The sequence below is a fragment of the Salmo trutta genome, chromosome 21 (assembly GCF_901001165.1).
Source record: "Salmo trutta chromosome 21, fSalTru1.1, whole genome shotgun sequence".
In the NCBI taxonomy this organism is placed as follows: domain Eukaryota; kingdom Metazoa; phylum Chordata; class Actinopteri; order Salmoniformes; family Salmonidae; genus Salmo; species Salmo trutta.
The window spans coordinates 12,036,014-12,048,271 of NC_042977.1; the positions used below are offsets into that span (position 1 = coordinate 12,036,014).

The 12,258-nt window shown below is 40.7% G+C and overlaps 1 non-coding gene across 1 annotated transcript; it reads right to left on the bottom strand.

Annotated features, from left to right (window-relative positions):
* Window positions 1–10,101: 10,101 nt before the first annotated feature.
* On the bottom strand, window positions 10,102–10,174 carry trnav-aac (transfer RNA valine (anticodon AAC)). The gene has a single exon. It is a non-coding gene; the product is annotated as a tRNA-Val (tRNA).
* Window positions 10,175–12,258: the final 2,084 nt, after the last annotated feature.

The window sequence follows — 12,258 nt, forward strand, 5'->3', positions numbered from 1 at the left end:
TTGCTTTTGCTTGTGCATAAGGCATATGTTTTGTGCATTTGGAATATGATTTCATAGGAAGTCAAAAGTGACATATTTGCTTGTGCATAAGGCATATGATTTGTGCATTTGGAATATGATTTCATAGGAAGTCAAAAGTGACATATTTATATTTTTTGCCAAATGCCATTAGAAATGTGCAAATGAAATGTCCAATTATTTTTTTGTCAATTATACATGTATGAAAGTATTGAATGTGCCACATCAGTATGTTTGTCCGTTTGCCATGTACGATCATAGGAAGTCGGTTTCCAAACCCAAAAGTCAGTGAACCATGGTCCAAATGGCATTTATACTGCCCAAATGATATATATCCCTATGTTGAGCCATCAATCAACGCAGATGGTCTACTTGTCATGTATGATGAGGGAGAAGTGGGACTCTGTTGCTTTTAACATTTTTAACGAATTTGACATGCTCAGAATGCATAATTGACTGGCCCGATGATCTCGGGATGGCCGTGCAGTGACTGTGGTTCCTCTCCATCGCTCGTTGTGTTGATTTCATCATGTCAACTTTGGTGATATTTTTTGCTGTTGAATCATATTGCAAATGCGCGTTACATTTGCAATATTGCGCGTTACGTTTGCAATATGATTCAATGGGCATTTAGCATCACAAAATTAGGCATGCTCAAAAATACTGCAGAAACGCATTATTGACTGGCTCGATGAACTCGGGATGGCCGGGCAGTGACTGTGGTTCCTCTCCATTGCTCGTCACCCAGCAGTCAGCGTCCATCAGTCAATTAGATGTCATTTTGACACCAAACTGATAGCATCTGACACCAAATCCACTGTTTCCAACTCGTATAGAAGCCAACTATCACATATGTCAGAGAAGGCCCATAATTCACAGTGCTTTCAATTTTAACCATAAAAAAACCTAAAACACATAGTTACGTTATAGCTGCGGGTCCAGCTCTGACATTATGTGTAGGCCTATGTGAGGCGACCCCGAATCCCAAGTTTCGGCTCGATAGGTCATTCGGTGCCCGAGCAATGGCCTTAATTGGTGCTGAAAATCCACTTTTTCAGGGCGTTACTACAGGGTCCCTGAATGAGCTATCGGACAGAGACATTGGGGTCCGTCTCTATGGGCCGAGGCGGTTTCAATGCACCTAGTCTTGCGACTCTGGGACATTTCTACATGTCGCCATGTCCGTGATATTCAAAATGAATTGAAAATATTGCAAATGTACGAGGCGGTTTCTCGGTCAGAGAACCTTCTAGAGCCCCATAAATCACCGTGCACTATCGACTTGAGATCTAGAACAGGTTTCTAAAATGTCGGAGCTCTAGGTCTGACGGTTCTTGAATCGTTTGAACGAAAGTAACTATTGAAGACGGTATAAGCCTCTAAGCCCCACACTATGTACCTATGGCCAAATTGTGTGTGTGTGTTTTTGTTTTTTTTGCAAAAAGAATAGACACACGTTGTCTTTGGGGTAGGCATATACAGAATCCTGAATATGAAGTCTCTACCTTAAGAATTGACTGAGTAACAGATGGTTGAGTTGCGTGATTTTCACTATCTGCAGGTGGCAATATGACAATAGCTCTTGGGTGTTTTTAACCACTTCCGGTTGTCACAGGAAGCTCTTGCTTCACACACGTTGTCTTTGGGGTAGACATAAACAGAATCCTGAATAAGAAGTCTCTACCTTAAGAATTGACTGAATAACAGATGGTTGAGTTGCGTGATTTTCACTATCTGCAGGTAGCAATATGACAATAGCTCTAGGCTGTTTTAACCACTTCCCGTTGTCACAGGAAGTTCTTACTCAACACACGTTGTCTTTGGGGTAGACATAAATGGAATCCTGAATAAGAAGTCTCTACCTTAAGAATTGACTGAGTAACAGATGGTTGAGTTGCGTGATTTTCACTATGTGCACGTAATATGACAATAGCTCTTGGGTGTTTTTAACCACTTCTGGTTGTCACAGGAAGCTCTTGCTTCACACACGTTGTCTTTGGGGTAGACATAAACAGAATCCTGAATAAGAAGTCTCTACCTTAAGAATTGACTGAGTAACAGATGGTTGAGTTGCGTGATTTTCACAATGCGCACGTAATATGACAATAGCTCTTGGGTGTTTTTAACCACTTCCGGTTGTCACAGGAAGCTCTTGCTTCACACACGTTGTCTTTGGGGTAGACATAAACAGAATCCTGAATAAGAAGTCTCTACCTTAAGAATTGACTGAGTAACAGATGGTTGAGTTGCGTGATTTTCACTATGCGCATATAATATGACAATAGCTCTTGGGTGATTTCAACCACTTCCGGTTGTCACAGGAAGCTCTTGCTTCACACACGTTGTCTTTGGGGTAGACATAAACAGAATCCTGAATAAGAAGTCTCTACCTTAAGAATTGACTGAGTAACAGATGGTTGAGTTGCGTGATTTTCACTATATGCAGGTTGACCATATGACAATAGCTCTAGGCTGTTTTAACCACTTCCCGTTGTCACATGAAGTTCTTACTCAACACACGTTGTCTTTGGGGTAGACATAAACAGAATCCTGAATAAGAAGTCTCTACCTTAAGAATTGACTGAGTAACAGATGGTTGAGTTGCGTGATTTTCACTATCTGCAGGTGGCAATATGACAATAGCTCTTGGGTGTTTTTAACCACTTCCGGTTGTCACAGGAAGCTGTTGCTTCACACACGTTGTCTTTGGGGTAGACATAAACAGAATCCTGAATAAGAAGTCTCTACCTTAAGAATTGACTGAGTAACAGATGGTTGAGTTGCGTGATTTTCACTATGCGCACGTAATATGACAATAGCTCTTGGGTGATTTTAACCACTTCCGGTTGTCACAGGAAGCTCTTGCTTTACACACGTTGTCTTTGGGGTAGACATAAACAGAATCCTGAATAAGAAGTCTCTACCTTAAGAATTGACTGAATGACAGATGGTTGAGTTGCGTGATTTTCACTATATGCATGTTGTCCATATGACAATAGCACTTGGGTGATTTTAACCACTTCCGGTTGTCACAGGAAGCTCTTGCTTCACACACGTTGTCTTTGGGGTAGACATAAACAGAATCCTGAATAAGAAGTCTCTACCTTAAGAATTGACTGAGTAACAGATGGTTGAGTTGAGTGATTTTCACTATCTGCAGGTGGCAATATGACAATAGCTCTTGAGTGTTTTTAACCACTTCCGGTTGTCACAGGAAGCTGTTGCTTCACACACGTTGTCTTTGGGGTAGACATAAACAGAATCCTGAATAAGAAGTCTCTACCTTAAGAATTGACTGAGTAACAGATGGTTGAGTTGCGTGATTTTCACTATCTGCAGGTTGCTTATATGACAATAGCTCTAGGGTGATTTTAACATTTTCCGGTTGCTCCAGGAACCTTAGAATCGACACAGGTAGACCTCACAGTAGCCTGATGGATTGTTATAGAAGACAGGTTCACAAGGCATTCATAACCCACATAGACTTCAGGTTGAATTTAGGAGAATTGTCAATGTATTCCTATGGGGAGAGAAGTCATTGCACACAGTTTGATCTAAACACCTTCTTTTCACTGTGAAGGGTTAATGCCACAGGGTCAAGGTTAGGCTTGCACAGATCGGGAGGACCTCAGGAACGCTCCTGAGGTTGAATTGTGCTTCTAACCCTAATGGTTCTCTCACTGTCACCCATAAGCACTTGACATATTGGTGCAGGCCTCATTTTGGGCCTAGTTTTCTCACGGTCACTGCGCTCATACCGAGCAAGCTACGGTCAAGCGGGGCGTCTCATTGAACTCGTCTCAGCCTAGAGATAATGGTAATGCCATTGCAGGCTCTTTGTGTCTTTAAGCACCGCACTGTGTCACTCCGTCCTTGCTGTGTGTGTGTTTGAGAGAGCTTTTCTTTGACATCTGATGGGATAAATGACTGATTTACAGTTCATGAGGGTTGCCTAGTCACACATATGAAGTTGTGGAAAGATCTGACCTTTTTAACCCTTCAAAACAGCCCCTATGACACCATTATAAGGCATTTCTGGTTGACACAGGAATCTGAACGTTAGGCTCTTATAGAATATTGAGTTTTAAGTGTTTCTCTTAAGAACTGACTTATTTACAGAGGGTTGAACAAGTGTGTGTTGTTTCAGAAAATCACAGAAAATCACAGAAATCTCGCAGAGCTCCGAAACCTGCCTTAACGGACTCATCTGAACACGCTGCAACTGGATATGTAACTTTTTTGAAAAAAAAACCTCTTGTTGTTGAATATCACCAATGTGTCATTGTACAATTTCTCTGAAATGAACATTGGTAAATGCATGGTTCCTTTTCTCCTGACACCGTAGGCTCATGTAGTTTGATGTGAAGCGGTCAAATCAGCACTCTATTTTCCTGTTTGACTTTCAATCCCAGAAAAATAGCCTTAACTCGAAAAGCGTCGAGGCCTCGACTCCATCCTGTTCGGGGCCAACTGCCCATTATGCCAAACCCACGCAGACCGAGTTTCGTCTTCGAATTATCTTCCGTTTAGGAGAAAAAGCCGTGTCGCGATTGGTGATATATGTTACATTTGCAATATGATTCCATACGCCCTCTCGTGGAATAATCCGGGACTGCAAGGAAATGACCAAAATTAGAAAATTTTATTAAACGGAAACTAAAGGTCCGAGAGACTCCGTTCGATGACTTCCTGGAAGATCCGGCCCCCGTGAGCGGCCCGACGCCGTCCGCGGATTTATCGGACGTGGTCGGACGTCTAGTAAGGGAGCGTACATTTGCAACATGGACTTTCTCACTAACCATACGGATGGCGCACGCGACGTCCCTTCATGTATGTTAGGAATGCCCACAAGTCTACCGCCCATAATATCCCAAATAGAGTACCACAGTAGGAGTCATAATACCCATAAGAACTAGCGGTCGAACAGGGAAATGGTTCCAATCGTTTTTCCACCATTCATATTCCCCACAGGGGATTTTAAAAACAATTAAAAAAGGCCCGTGTTTCTTCTTGGCTTACCCTGGCATGGTAACCGTGTAATTCTCTCTAGGACAAGGTGACTTTTAGAAAAAATATTCGCCTGTATTTACCCCCCCAAAATTAAATGCTAATTAACTGCTAATGTGGCTATCATAAAGAACTACAAATGTATTATTTTAAGTGTTTCTAAAATCCCCTATGGGAAAAATGAATGGTGGAAAAATGGTTGGAACTATTTCCCTGTTTGACCGCTAGGTTTTATGGGTATTATGACACCTCAACTGTGGGGCTTTTCCCAGTTTTATTTGACAATGTGTATCATGTTAAATATTAGCCACTATCGGGAGCCACTGTCAGTAACAGCCACATACATTTATTTTGGCATACTTTCATTCCGTTGACCTTTCTTTAATCTGTCACATCCTTGTGAATTGTTCCTGAGGGTTGCTAGCATTAGTGAATCATATTAAGCTAAAGTATTGCAATAATTTGGGACATGTAGCCTATTTGAATCATTATGGAACTCAGACCACACGTAGCAGGAATTTATTCAGAGCGCCCAAGCTAGCCACCCCAGCAGAGTGCGTTACGCGACTTAAAAGGGTAAGTCTGAATAGCAAATACTGAGAAGTGCGTAGGAAAAGCATGAATTCCTAAATAGGGATCGAGCCCTAAGTGAATAGGCTTACTGTCTAATTTGTTAAAATGTGCTTCCGCCCGGTCTCCTTTCGCGTGTTAGGCGAACGTGATAACCGCTACACTACGGAAACTGCATGAGTAGGATACTAAGGGTGTGACTTTGGCTGGGTGGGTGGGTGGGGCATTTATCGCTCTCAGAACCTAATGAAGTCAGAAATGACCCAGCTCATTAACTAAGCAATAAGGCTTGAGATCCTGTGAACTATCGTGTGAATAACTCCTGAATAAGGGCTGATTCACCGTAGGGATGGTTTGGCTGAGCAGCCGGCTCTTGGAAGAGTCTTGGTGGTTCCAAACTTCTTCCTTTTAAGAATGATGGAAGCCACTGTGTTCTTGGGTACCTTCAATGCTGCAGAAATGTATCGGTACCCTTCCCCACGTCTGTGCCTCGACACAATCCTGTCTCGGAGCTCTAGGGACAATTCCTTCCACCTCATGGCTTAGTTTATGCTCTGACATGCACTGTCAACTGTTGAACCTTATATAGAAAGACAGGTGTGTGCCTTTTCAAATCATGACCAATCCATTGAATTTACCACAGGTGGACTCCAATCAAGTTGTAGAAACATCTCAAGGATGATCAATGGAAACAGGATGGACCTGAGCTCAATTTCCAGCCTCATAGCAAAGGGTCTGAAAACGTATGTAAATAAGGTATTTTTAAAATCTTTTTTTATGAATTAAAAATGATATGTTATCGCTTTGTCATTATGGGGTATTGTGTGTAGATAGATTTTATTTGACTTAATCCATTTTCAGAATAAGGCTGTAACGTAACAAAATGTGGAAAAAAGTAAGGGGTCTGAATACTTTCCGAATGCACTGTAGCTATGCAGGCTAGCTACTTTTCCTTTGCTAGCCAGCCAACTAAATCTATCACACAATCACATCAAGCAGCTGAAATGACAGAAAACTGTCTGCACTTTTGTTTGTTTTACCTTGGATTATATTGCCATTTCTTTGGATATATCCATTATAATGACCCTGATAAATTAATTTGCCTGTCTCAGGGAAGCTGTCATTCTGGTCACATTCATACACATCGCACGGTGGAGGTCACCAAAAAAAACGGCAACATTGATCCACAGGTCGGAGAGGCAGACAGCAAGGTTTAGACAAACCTCAACTGTTTCAAACCATATGCTAACCTAGGGGCATTGGGAAATATTGTCTAGACCAGTGATATTTAAAGTCGGGGTCGGGGGGACTGCAGTGGGGATATATATATTCATTATTTAGGAACAAAAAATTTATAGTACAGATTATTGTATGAGACAATATAGAAACGTTTTTGAGAAAGTTCATTAGAAAAAAAGTATTTGATAGGGTTATTGAAGGTTATTTGTTGATGTAAAAAAAAATGTAACGTACCGATTTCAAAGTTGTATTTGGGGTGGGATCACAAGAAATGATTGCAAAAAAATGGGGACCCCAGAAATTCTGTAGGAAAACATGGTGTCCCTGCTGAAAAGGTTTGAATACCATTGGTCTAGACACATTTTTCCAGGGGAGATGAAGTTTATAAATTGACTGGCTGGGCCGTGGGACAGTGGATGCGCATTTATAAATCTAATGGATCCGCTAACAGGCACTACCCGCAGAATGCTGGGATGGTGGTGCTTCAACTCCCTGCTCTTAACCAATTAGCATCCAGGATCCAAACAACCTGTTTTATAACTTTGCATTGCCTCTGGTTATTGAAAGACATGTCTAAGACTGGTCTATTCATGTATTCTGTAGGCCTATGTATTTGTTTCGTTTTTTTTCAGTTATCACTATCTGCCTCTGGTTATTGAAAGACATGTCTAAGACTGGTCTATTCATGTATTCTGCAGGCCTATTTATTTGTTTAGTTTTTTTCAGTTATGACCCTGTTTCTGTCATCACTATCTGTTTTGTTAAAATTTGTTTCCGCCCGGTTTCAAACCAGGGACCTTTTGCGTGTGAGGCGAACGTGATAACCACTACACTACGGAAACTACAAGAAAAAGAGTGGAAGTCATGGAAAATGTTAGGACTGCCCACAAGTCTACCGCCCATAATATCCCAAATAGATTACCACAGTAGGAGTCATAATACCCATAAGAACTAGCGGTCGAACAGGGAAATGGTTCCAATCGTTTTTCCACCATTCATATTCCCCACAGGGGATTTTAAAAACAATTAAAAAAGGCCTTTGTTTCTTGTTGGCTTACCCTGGCATGGTAACCGTGTAATTCTCTCTAGGACAAGGTGACTTTTATAAAAAATATTCGCCTGTATTTACCCCCCCAAAATTAAATGCTAATTAACTGCTAATGTGGCTATCATAAAGAACTACAAATGTATTATTTTAAGTGTTTCTAAAATCCCCTATGGGAAAAATGAATAGTGGAAAAATGGTTGGAACCATTTCCCTGTTTGACCGCTAGGTTTTATGGGTATTATGACACCTCCACTGTGGGGCTTTTCCCAGTTTTATTTGACAATTTGTATCATGTTAAATATTAGCCACTATCGGGAGCCACTGTCAGTAACAGCCACATACATTTATTTTGGCATACTTTCATTCCGTTGACCTTTCTTTAATCTGTCACATCCTTGTGAATTGTTCCTGAGGGTTGCTAGCATTAGTGAATCATATTAAGCTAAAGTATTGCAATAATTTGGGACATGTAGCCTATTTGAATTGACAAACCTCAACTGTTTCAAACCATATGCTAGCCTAGGGGCATTGGGAAATATTGTCTAGACCAGTGATATTTAAAGTCGGGGTCGGGGGGACTGCAGTGGGGATATATATATTCATTATTTAGGAACAAAAAATTATGAGTACAGATTATTGTATGAGACAATATAGAAACGTTTTTGAGAAAGTTAATTAGAAAAAAAGTATTTGATTGGGTAATTGAAGGTTATTTGTTGATGTAAAAAAAATGTAACGTACCGATTTTAAAGTTGTATTTGGGGTGGGATCACAAGAAATGATTGCAAAAAAATGGGGACCCCAGAAATTCTGTAGGAAAACATGGTGTCCCTGCTGAAAAGGTTTGAATACCATTGGTGTAGACACATTTTTCCAGGGGAGATGAAGTTTATAAATTGACTGGCTGGGCCGTGGGACAGTGGATGCGCATTTATAAATCTAATGGAACCGCTAACAGGCACTACCCGCAGAGTGCTGGGATGGTGGTGCTTCAACTCCCTGCTATTAACCAATTAGCATCCAGGATCCAAACAACCTGTTTTATAACATTGCATTGCCTCTGGTTATTGAAAGACATGTCTAAGACTGGTCTTTTCATGTATTCTGTAGGCCTATGTATTTGTTTCGTTTTTTTTCAGTTATCACTATCTGCCTCTTGTCTAAGATTGGTCTATTCATGTATTCTGCAGGCCTATTTATTTGTTTCGTTTTTTTCAGTTATGACCCTGTTTCGGTCATCACTATCTGTTTTGTTAAAATTGTTTTTCGCCCTGTTTCGAACCAGGGACCTTTCGCGTGTGAGGCGAACGTGATAACCACTACACTACAGAAACTACAAGAAAAGAGTCGAAGTCATGGAAAATGTTAGGAATGCCCACAAGTCTACCGCCCATAATATCCCAAATAGAGTACCACAGTAGGAGTCATAATACCCATAAGAACTAGCGGTCGAACAGGGAAATGGTTCCAATCGTTTTTCCACCATTCATCTTCCCCACAGGGGATTTTAAAAACAATTAAAAAAGGCCTGTGTTTCTTGTTGGCTTACCCTGGCATGGTAACCGTGTAATTCTCTCTAGGACAAGGTGACTTTTATAAAAAATATTTGCCTGTATTTACCCCCCCAAAATTAAATGCTAATTAACTGCTAATGTGGCGATCATAAAGAACTACAAATGTATTATTTTAAGTGTTTCTAAAATACCCTATGGGAAAAATGAATGGTGGAAAAATGGTTGGAACCATTTCCCTGTTTGACCGCTAGGTTTTATGGGTATTATGACACCTCCACTGTGGGGCTTTTACCAGTTTTATTTGACAATTTGTATCATGTTAAATATTAGCCACTATCGGGACCCACTGTCAGTAACAGCCACATACATTTATTTTGGCATACTTTCATTCCGTTGACCTTTCTTTAATCTGTCACATCCTTGTGAATTGTTCCTGAGGGTTGCTAGCATTAGTGAATCATATTAAGCTAAAGTATTGCAATAATTTGGGACATGTAGCCTATTTGAATCATTATGGAACTCAGACCACACGTAGCAGGAATTTATTCAGAGCGCCCAAGCTAGCCACCCCAGCAGAGTGCGTTACGCGACTTAAAAGGGTAAGTCTGAATAGCAAATACTGAGAAGTGCGTAGGAAAAGCATGAATTCCTAAATTTGGAATCGAGCCCTAAGTGAATAGGCTTACTGTCTAATTTGTTAAAATGTGTTTCCGCCCGGTCTAGAACCGGGGACCTTTCGCGTGTTAGGCGAACGTGATAACCGCTACACTACGGAAACTGCATGAGTAGGATACTAAGGGTGTGACTTTGGCTGGGTGGGTGGCTGGGTGGGTGGGGTATTTATCGCTCTCAGAACCTAATGAAGTCAGAAATTACTTAGTCCAGTAACTAAGCAATAAGGCTTGAGATCCCGGGAATTATCGTGTGAATAACTCCTGAATAAGGGCTGATTCACCGTAGGGATGGTTTGGCTGAGCAGCCGGCTCTTGGAAGAGTCTTGGTGGTTCCAAACTTCTTCCTTTTAAGAATGATGGAAGCCACTGTGTTCTTGGGTACCTTCAATGCTGCAGAAATGTATTGGTACCCTTCCCCACGTCTGTGCCTCGACAAAATCCTGTCTCGGAGCTCTAGGGACAATTCCTTCCACCTCATGGCTTAGTTTATGCTCTGACATGCACTGTCAACTGTGGAACCTTATATAGACAGACAGGTGTGTGCCTTTTCAAATCATGACCAATCCATTGAATTTACCACAGGTGGACTCCAATCAAGTTGTAGAAACATCTCAAGGATGATCAATGGAAACAGGATTGACCTGAGCTCAATTTCCAGCCTCATAGCAAAGGGTCTGAAAACGTATGTAAATAAGGTATTTTTTAAATCTTTTTTTATGAATTAAAAATGATATGTTATCGCTTTGTCATTATGGGGTATTGTGTGTAGATAGATTTTATTTGACTTAATCCATTTTCAGAATAAGGCTGTAACGTAACAAAATGTGGAAAAAAGTAAGGGGTCTGAATACTTTCCGAATGCACTGTAGCTATGCAGGCTAGCTACTTTTCCTTTGCTAGCCAGCCAACTAAATCTATCACACAATCACATCAAGCAGCTGAAATGACAGAAAACTGTCTGCACTTTTGTTTGTTTTACCTTGGATTATATTGCCATTTCTTTGGATATATCCATTATAATGACCCTGATAAATTAATTTGCCTGGCTCAGAGAAGCTGTCATTCTGGTCACATTCATACACATCGCACGGTGGAGGTCACCAAAAAAACGGCAACATTGATCCACAGGTCGGAGAGGCAGACAGCAAGGTTTAGACAAACCTCAACTGTTTCAAACCATATGCTAGCCTAGGGGCATTGGGAAATATTGTCTAGACCAGTGATATTTAAAGTCGGGGTCGGGGGGACTGCAGTGGGGATATATATATTCATTATTTAGGAACAAAAAATTATGAGTACAGATTATTGTATGAGACAATATAGAAACGTTTTTGAGAAAGTTAATTAGAAAAAAAGTATTTGATTGGGTAATTGAAGGTTATTTGTTGATGTAAAAAAAAAATGTAACGTACCGATTTTAAAGTTGTGTTTGGGGTGGGATCACAATAAATGATTGAAAAAAAATGGGGACCCCAGAAATTCTGTAGGAAAACATGGTGTCCCTGCTGAAAAGGTTTGAATACCATTGGTCTAGACACATTTTTCCAGGGGAGATGAAGTTTATAAATTGACTGACTGGGCCGTGGGACAGTGGATGCGCATTTATAAATCTAATGGAACCGCTAACAGGCACTACCCGCAGAATGCTGGGATGGTGGTGCTTCAACTCCCTGCTATTAACCAATTAGCATCCAGGATCCAAACAACCTGTTTTATGACATTGCATTGCCTCTGGTTATTGAAAGACATGTCTAAGACTGGTCTTTTCATGTATTCTGTAGGCCTATGTATTAGTTTCATTTTTATTTCAGTTATCACTATCTGCCTCTGGTTATTGAAAGACATGTCTAAGACTGGTCTATTCATGTATTCTGCAGGCCTATGTATTTGTTTCGTTTTTTTCAGTTATGATCCTGTTTCTGTCATCACTATCTGTTTTGTTAAAAAAAAAATGCGCTTGGTTTCTAACCGGGGACCTTTCGCATGTGAGGCAAACTTGATAACCACTACACTACGGAAACTACAAGAAAAAGAGTGGAAGTCATGGAAAATGTTAGGAATGCCCACAAGTCTACCGCCCATAATATCCCAAATAGAGTACCACAGTAGGAGTCATAATACCCATAAGAACTAGCGGTCGAACAGGGAAATGGTTCCAATCGTTTTTCCACCATTCATATTCCCCACA